General features: G+C 48.0%; 1 protein-coding gene across 3 annotated transcripts in view; it reads left to right on the top strand.

The window, feature by feature from the left end:
* The first annotated feature begins 2,357 nt into the window (after positions 1–2,357).
* LOC146204659 (uncharacterized) overlaps positions 2,358–8,660 on the top strand; it is a 99,800-nt gene continuing 93,497 nt past the window's right edge. Inside the window, exon 1 of one of the 3 annotated variants that reach the window (XM_084589351.1) lies at positions 2,358–2,469. The gene's annotated coding sequence lies outside the window, so the exon portion shown is untranslated. Of the gene's footprint in view, positions 2,470–2,878; positions 6,024–8,660 lie in introns of those variants that run through there. The other 2 variants (XM_084589350.1, XM_084589353.1) reach the window with 2 other exon arrangements.

Here is an 8,660-nt window from a genome sequence, read left to right as displayed (position 1 = left end):
CATGCTGCGACTGGACCGCAAATAATCGGTCCAGTCTGTGAAACCGCAGTGCGATTTTCGCTCAGTGCGCGTTTGGAATTAGCACGCATGCATGTGCACGACTTCTCTGCCGACGTGGGAGCGCACGGCAAGGCTCAGGACGGGCCGGTCCTTTGCGTGATAGGTGCGACGCCATTTTGAATTTAGGGTTAGCGTGTGGTATAGTGGTGTTTGTACACTGTTTTAATTTTGTTTTGGGTTATGAATGTGTTTTTTAGTGTCGGGCGGAATTGTGTTTTAATTTTTTTTGTTCATATGTTGTACAAAGACGTGAAGGTTGTCGCCGCGATTAGTCTTTGCGACCGGCCTGCTGACGCGGATTAGTATTTGCGCTCGCGCAGTTCTGCTTCTTTCTGTTAACCACAGTTTGAGTGAGGCCCGTTTCATATGCTGCGACTGGACCGCAAATAATCGGTCTAGTCGGTGACGCCGCAGTGTTATTTTCGGTCAGTGCGCGTTTGGAATTAGCACCTATGTGCACGACTTCTCTGCCGACGTGGGAGCGCACGGCAAGGCTCAAGACGGGCCGGTCCTTTGTGTAATAGGTGCGACGCCATTTTGAATTTAGGGTTAGCGTGTGTTTGTTTAGGGTTAGCGTGTAGTACAAGGTTATATTTATATAACCTCCTTGGTGTAGTATTAGTGTTTCAATTTTGTTTTGGGTTATGTTTGCGTTTTTTAGTGTCGGGCGGAATTGTGTTTTAATTTTTTTTTGTGCATATGTTGTACAAAGACGTGGTTGTCGCCGCGATTAGTCTTTGCGACCGGCCTGCTAACGCGGATTAGTATTTGCGCTCGCGCAGTTCTGCTTCTTTCGGTTAACCACAGTTTGAGCGAGGCCCGTTTCACATGCTGCGACTGGACCGAAAATAATCGGTCTAGTCGGTGACGCCGCAGTGCGATTTTCGGTCACTGCTTTCACATATATACAACGCGTTCACAGCGAATTCGGTCGGGCTGACACGCAGGGTTGCTTGATGCATGTACAGCCAACCATTTGTTTAATGCGTCATTAACACAGCAAAACGTGTATCGATATTGCTAGTTTATCCGCGTTTTTAGTGACGACAAAATATTTCGTATGCTGTTATTGGAATAAATGAGTTTGCATTATTAAACAACTACGTTGCTGCGCTGCTTGCGATACTTCACTTCCGGTGGTAGCACGTGACGGCAAGTGACGCGCCGTCAGGATATGCTCCCCATTGGTCAGTCCACGGTCAGTCGCATACCGATCACACCGACGCTGCGATCGAATTCCAACAAGTTGGAAACCCGTCGCAAGCAGTCTGCGGCTTGACCGACGGAATTCGCAGTTGTTGCAGGCGAAAATCGCATGCCTCCGAGGAAAGGCTTGGCAGATAGGGTCGCCCCTTCAGATGCCGGTGCGTCCGGGAGTGAGAAAAGGGACGCGGCAGAGACCGCGCAGGTTCCCGACGCAGCCGTTTTTGTGCTACACATGACCGCAGTGTTGTCAGTGTTCACTCGTCAGCTCGATTCGGTGGCTAGCGCCAACCAAGCTGCAGCTGAGGATAGTCTTGCGTCCGCGGATAAATGTTAAGGTTCCCTCCTTTTCCGGCTACACGGACGTGAAGTCAGTCCACGAGCTCTTACAAGAACTCGAGGATTATCAGATGGCACTGGGTTCCCCAGACGACGTGGTGCTGACGCAGGTAATTCCCGTAGCACTTGTTGAGAGCGCGGCACGATGGAGGCGTTGCCAGCCGGCCTTCCAGTCGATGGCTGACCTCGCAGATCGCTTCTGCGCCGAGTTCTTGCCGCCCGATTACGAGCGCCGGATGCTTGAGAAGCTGCGCAGAGAAGAGCTTTCTCGAGTATGTATACGCGCAATGCTGGAGCTCTACAAGAGGGCAGATCCCACGGCAACCGATCTTGAACAGCTATAGGTCGCGCGCGTGATCAGGTAATGCATGCCATCCGCGCTTCAAGCCGTATTTGCGGGGACGTGGTTTTGGAAACCTCGAGGCCTTAGCACAAGAAGCGATGAATTGCGCGCGCTACCAGCCACCCTCCCAGGCCAGCCGAATCGCTAGAGCCGCGATGCGCCTGGGCCGGAGGCCAAGACTCCGCGCCGCGCGCCAGAGGCGCACATGTAATGACGGTAAGGCAGGAAAGGCCAGCGGATGGCTCCGCAATTCCTCGCGCTCTTGATCCCTAGGCTACAGTGCTCTACCTAGGCGTTCGAGCTGGGCTCGATAATGTACGTCATCGCTCCTGTCGCGATTGCATAGCAGGAACTTCTCAGGCTTTCGCCTTTCACTTTTAGTCGCTAAAGTCCCTCGTAATTTTTTTCACACTTGCGTATTCACAGGCACCTCTGACAAGTGCATGTGTTCACTGAGCATTTCCAAAAATCAACTTTAAAGAAAATTACAGCCGATTTGCATAGTTAAATCAAAAGCGAAGTAGGTGCGTAGCACTGCTTATCCCTGCTATATTTTTCATGCATTTTGCACTTTGTTATGCTTCGTTTTGCATGATCACGCTTGGCACGTTTCCTCATTCTTTGTGCTTATATATGTTCTTGCGCCGTGTAGCTGCAATATCAGTATGGGGGGGTTAGCTTGCCACCGAATTTTGCATTCGCCACCGCTTCGGTGGTGGACAACGGCTGTTGTTGCGGCGCGCGTCTTTCTCTCCCTCTTCCTTTTCTTTCTTCTCTATTACTCTTCTGTCTGCATAAGGCAGCGGAGGTGGCTCTGCTAGGTGGTGGTGGTGGTTACTATGATGAGGGGGGATGGGGTACTGGGCACGACGTATGCCAGCCTGAGCTAGCGGCGGCACTCTTGGTGCCCAGGGGAATGGGGTAGGGGAAGGTTGGGAGGGAGGGGGGAGCCAGTAGCAGGCCCGTGTATTTTCTTTTCCTTCTTCCCACAGCCACAACAGTCGCGTAATGCGGGTGTCGCCACCTTCTCTTTCAAATTCGCGGCGAGACGGAGAGGGAGCGGCTTGTGCTGCAGCTGCGTGACCGCTCCGCCGCCTCAATGCCGAGCCGCGCGACGCGCGGCCAAGTTCACGAAAAGAGTCAGAGTAATCGCGGAATTAAGAGGCAGTGTTAAAGGTGCTTGGCGTCTTATAGGTCCCCCTAATTTGGTTTGGCACAAGTGGAAAGGGTAGAGCTGCTGCTCCAGGAGGCTATGCCTGAGTCTTCGTATTCCAAAGAGGAAGTCGTGTTAATAAAGGACGTGAACCAGAGACGAGCGACGGCCCTTTATTCAAATGCAGACAGAACGTAAAGGCCTCTGTAAGGTTGCTTTTTGGCGTGATCCGTCGTCCGTCCGCAATTTCGCCCGCACGTGCTGATCCGCAAGGCGACCGGATTGCAGGCGATGTCTCCGGCTCCTCTCCTCGATCACGCCGCCGCCGGGGCAATATGGCCGCCAGCGGTGCGAAGCGAAATGACAAGCGGAGTGTGGTTGTTGCTTTGCCGCAAAAACCAGTAATACTTAGCGCGCATGGCTAATACTGGTGTTCCTATCGACTGTGAAAATTTCCCCTTAAGTTGGATCATCTGCGCTACTGTTTGCGCTGAGCTGAAGAGAGATCTTCCAACCGATGAAATGTACATACGTAGTACGTATACGTGGCACCTGTTTCGCGATGTTTGTGATTATCGCAAGAATTTCTAATACCCGCGAGGATCTTCACGTCCGACGGCCAGTAACAGTAGTTCACGGTGATTTTCATGCGCACGAATCGGCTCCTCAGCGCATCGAAAAGTGCCCGTGCATGTGTTGCGAAAGTGTTTACGATTTGAGCGACTGCCTCCTAGCAAGAACTGTGCATGTTTGCAAATTTCGTCACACACTGTGTTTTCCTGATGCTGAAATTAACTTGGTGACCGCTAGTCTGGCACCCGTTCCGCTGATCGCAGTGACCGCAACAGAAACGAGCAAACGACGTTGTTTCCGCGACGTGTCGATCACGTGTTGATCGCGGTTCATATGTGTGCTGTGCTTGAAAAATGCCGTGCGTGCGCCGAGCCCTTCGAAAACGACATTGTGCACAAAACGACCTTAGCTGACGGCTTTCGGGCTACTTGCCACTATTCTGCGGTTAGCGCTTTGTGCTGATATGGGTGCTCGACGGTACTGTGTAACTTTCACGGCAGCTGTCACTTCCAGAGTACCTTCCCGTTTTTTTAATTCCTGCTAGATATCTGCACCTATGTCTACAATAAGTATCTGTGCGATGAATCGGTCGACTGAACACAACTGTGTGTGATGGGCTAAACGCTTTATCTTAAAAAAAAAAAAAAATGTGGACAAAAATGTACAGTATGCAACTGTGCCTCATGATATGGACCCTTTAGTGTACCTAAGGCATGTTTAGCATAAAAACATAATGGTTTAGAGAAAAAATTTAGGAAATTATTGTAATTACAATCTGCTTTCTTCGTGCATAACTTTATACTTTATACTGGCTTTATACTGACATGATGCTCGTACTTGTTGTTGCTTCTACAGTGCTACTCTCACCAGACTACATGCCAACTCAGTTTTATTTGTATTGAGTAGCTATTCAGCGCATTTCTTTGCTAAGGTGCACCAATTCAGATATTTCCGATGCCATCAAAATCTGATGTCTTTATCACATGGTTATTGGTTCTATAATGCTAATGCATTATAATGCTATATGCTATAATGCTAAGCATGGATGAAACATGTTTCATGACTTGTTGACACCGAGGTCACATGTAACTTAATCTGAATTCCTTTTCGGCTTGAATTGGATTTGCTGTTTGCATTCAGATTCGCTGCTCTGCTTTGCACCTATGCAAACTGTTACTGTAGCATTGCAGGATAAGGTTATAACAGAATGGCTACAATCTAAGCGGGCAGCTTAATTCATTTTGTGCAATGACTAGCAAATGAGCTGCCAAGCCTTGCAGTGAACATAAGAAAGTGGTTTGGGAACCAGAGAGTGTGAGCCTCACAGTTCATGGGTTCACGAACATATTGTGCACAGTGCAATGAACGGTATGATGGCAGTTTCACAGAGTAGCAGCCGTGTAATTCAGCCTGTTTTACTTTCCTACGCAAATACAAAGAGCCTTAAAAGCCCTCACACACATATAAACCTTGGTACCACAGTGGCAGTTTTGTTTGCTGGCATTGCTGTGCTTATTAGGCTCTTGGTTATTGTTAATGATGTGTAAAGGCATTGCAACAGTAGCTGTTCTTTTTTCACTAAGAGAAATTTATACCTAAATAAAGCTGAACTGCCAGTAAAACTAGAGCACAAATTTCTTAATATAACATTTGCCAGAAAGCTTACATTCTTGCCACACATAAACCAGCTAAAGAAAAAGGCCTCTCAAGAAAAAGGACTCTCAAGAAAACGCTGCGGCTCTGATGGGACTTGCCTTTTTTCATATATACCGCTCTGTAGTGCACTCCTGTTTAGATTATGGATGCATTGTCTGTGGCTGGTCCCTCCTGAAACACCTCTGTTACACTGTCGTTAAAACAGCACCATCCAGAACACTATTCAGCAACAAACCTCATGCTATCGGACCACTAATCCTTCGCTTTGAAGATATATGCAGGTAGATAGATGGATTTATTTAAAGGAAAAGCAGATAGGTTGACCGAAATAATTAAAATCTGGCCTGCTACTCTGCACTGAGGAAGGGGAAGGGGAGAAGAAAGATCATGATGGGTGACTATGTGGGAGAAGGCATATGAAATATATATACAGGCACAGTAGCTTGCCTCACAAGCACGAATCAAGCCCGCTGGCGCACAAAAAACGGCAAAGAGCACGCACTGCCTGGACACCCTTACCCTTGTCCTGCCAAGTGCCCAGCAGCAGTTTCTCCGACAAAGGCCTCTTGTGCAAACGCTTCAAGGAAGCGGCAGCACACTTCTTTCGCCCGCATACACTGGACACACCAATATATGGTCCAGTCTCTGGGATGCCACAAGTTGAACATTCCGGCGAGTCCACCTGTCCAATTAAATGCAAGTACTTGCGCGTGAAAGCTACGTTTTAACGAAGTCTATGTCGCAAGCATGCCTGATGACACAGAACACGCGGAACAAAAATTTCAATGTTCGATCGAGCCTTTTTAGACGAATGCTACAGCAGTAAGCTGCTGTAGCCTTCTTCAGTAAGAAGGCATGTCGTATCCGCTCTTGAAAAAGGTAAAGCTGTTTCGTAAAGCCGTATTAAGGAGCGCTCAGTTGGTCCCCATTTGATGCCAGCTATGAAACTAAGTACATGGCAAAAATTAATTAGCTTTTTCTTCACCATAGTAATATGTTTCGACCAAGATAGTCACTTTTCTGCCGCTAAAAATAAACCTTCACGCCGTAGGTATATCGATGTCGATGACATAGCTTGTTGCAATCTCTCGCGTAGTTGTGGGCGCGTCGAACCAGAAGCCTAGATGCAGATGTCATAGGCCCCCTTTATATCTAAAAAGACAGCAACTACTAGTCGACTGTGACGCTTTTCTTGTTCTACTGTCGCCACAAGGTCGATATATCTGCATACCATACCATAATCCCAAAATATCTTACTGGGAAAGGTCTAAAAATATCTGCGATTATCAAGGAGGGAGAAACGACCTGCGTCCTGCCTCTGCATATGGCCTGCGTTTGCCGGCCTTCGTCACCTTTGATTCTTCCCCACAAGGCAGCAGTGCAGGCGCAAACTTCTCTTGCCTGCCAGACTGCATCTCTGCGCTTCAAATTGTACCAGAAGAGACCTGCCTGTCTTTGCATGCTTCGAGAACAAAGGGCAAAAAGCGGAAAGAAATAATTTCGTGACTAAGCAGTGTATCAAAGGCAGAGATGTTTTTCATTAATATTTGGAAGCGCAGAGCCTCTCGAATGTTGATTATTTTGCAGTCTTAACACGGACAAGAGTCCGCATGACCGGTTTCTTCGGAACTTCCCCGGCCCAATCGGCACCTTCACCGCTGAGTATGATGCCGCCCTCCAGGAGGCGACACAATGCTGCCAGTTTTGCTTTTTTTTTTCTTGTGTACCAATTATTTTGTCTTCACCTTTGAAGTCGGGATTATAGGTTGGCCCATCATAGCTACATTTCCCTGAATGCAGAGGCAGCACGCATCATTTGTGTCCGCAATGCTTTCGTCACGTGGGTGCCACAGGAAGCTAGGCGCAGCCAAGCTGCAAAAGCATATGAAATTTTCACCTTAACCCATTTCACTTTGTACTCTAATGAGCCGATGTATGCGAGAGTTTCTGGATGCAACAAACTGCGTCGCTTACTCTAAAGAAATTTCTGGTCGAGATAATTGATGTTGTTGGTGCACGTCGAAGCCTGAAATAAAAGTGCTTCTACTAATGATGTCGTCTTCACTACGCTGCTATTTTCTTTTTGATTGAGGTTTCTCTTCTCCATTTCAATTTGTCATGAAGTTTGTGCGTCAGGGCATGATATGGAGTTAAGGGGAAATTTACGTCGACGTACAAGCTTTACCTTAAGAACAGACGCCAATCTCGCTGCACACCTGGAATTGGCCACCTATAGGTGCATAGCCTGAAACTTAGTCCTAAATGGTTAGACACCATCTTGAAAATTGCACCAAGTACGGTTTCGTGACACATTTGATACAAAAACATAGGCGTAGTGTGCCCAAGGACTGCTTTTCTGCTTGCATGCATGCGGCCCCTGCATGCATGCAATTTATGAAGACGAGTTGTTCGGCTGTCGCCTGATGTGTCGAGGCCAATGAAGAATTCCGGCAGGGATGAGGGCAAGCACGGCGTGAAATCTAGAAGCCTCAGCCTCGTCTACACGGCCATGAGCACGGGAAAGGGTTACCACAAATATATGGACGAGGACAATGGAGGTGTTCTTTCTTGATGGAGGAGTACACAATCGTCAATGGCGTAGGGTAGGGCCCAATTCAAGGCACATGGCTCAAATGGCCGGCGGGATTCAAGCTTTAACACAACGTATGTATTGACGCATTGGAGTAGACTTGCTGCTTGGTGGGCAGCTGTACGGACAGTGTCTGCTGTAGGAAGCAAGGTAGTGGCCAATACAAAGCGAACGCATCTTGGACAGCAACCCGCTAAGTGCAGAAGGAAAATTGAGGTTACGCGAATTAAAACGTAGACATCCAAGTGTAGGATTATATGGACAGTAAACTGCTGTCGTATCTCACAGCCCTGGATGGTAGCATCTACGTGTGTATCATGTTCAATGATTCATTTGCGAAGAGACGATGCCGATAAGATGGGTTTGGTCGACGAAGATCAGTATAGGGTTCATGTTGTTCAGGTGGATGAAGTTATGCAGGAAGGAATGGTATGGCATAAGTGAGCATGAATACATTGCGCCAGAATCTTTGGAGTGCTGGAGTCCTATCTCACTGAGTGATCTTTATATGCTGAAATGGCTCATGGTAAATGAGGCACTGTTGTAGATCCACGTTCACAAAATGTGCGAATTGGGGGTGAGCGTTACCGGACTTGAAAACAATTCGCCTGATCAGGGCCAGTGTCTGCATCCCCTGCACATGGCCCTTTTTTCGACAGGTGGATTGACTACTCCGGAAATTTCCACTATTCTTACAGATTGTTGAGACGTTCATCACTGTGGCATCAGAGCTAAAGTCAGCA

Source organism: Amblyomma maculatum, chromosome 1 (genome assembly GCF_055883805.1).
Source record: "Amblyomma maculatum isolate TAMU_Amacu chromosome 1, ASM5588380v1, whole genome shotgun sequence".
Lineage (NCBI taxonomy): Eukaryota > Metazoa > Arthropoda > Arachnida > Ixodida > Ixodidae > Amblyomma > Amblyomma maculatum.
Note: the sequence above shows the minus strand (reverse complement) of the source record. Positions and strands in the feature narration are given on the sequence as shown.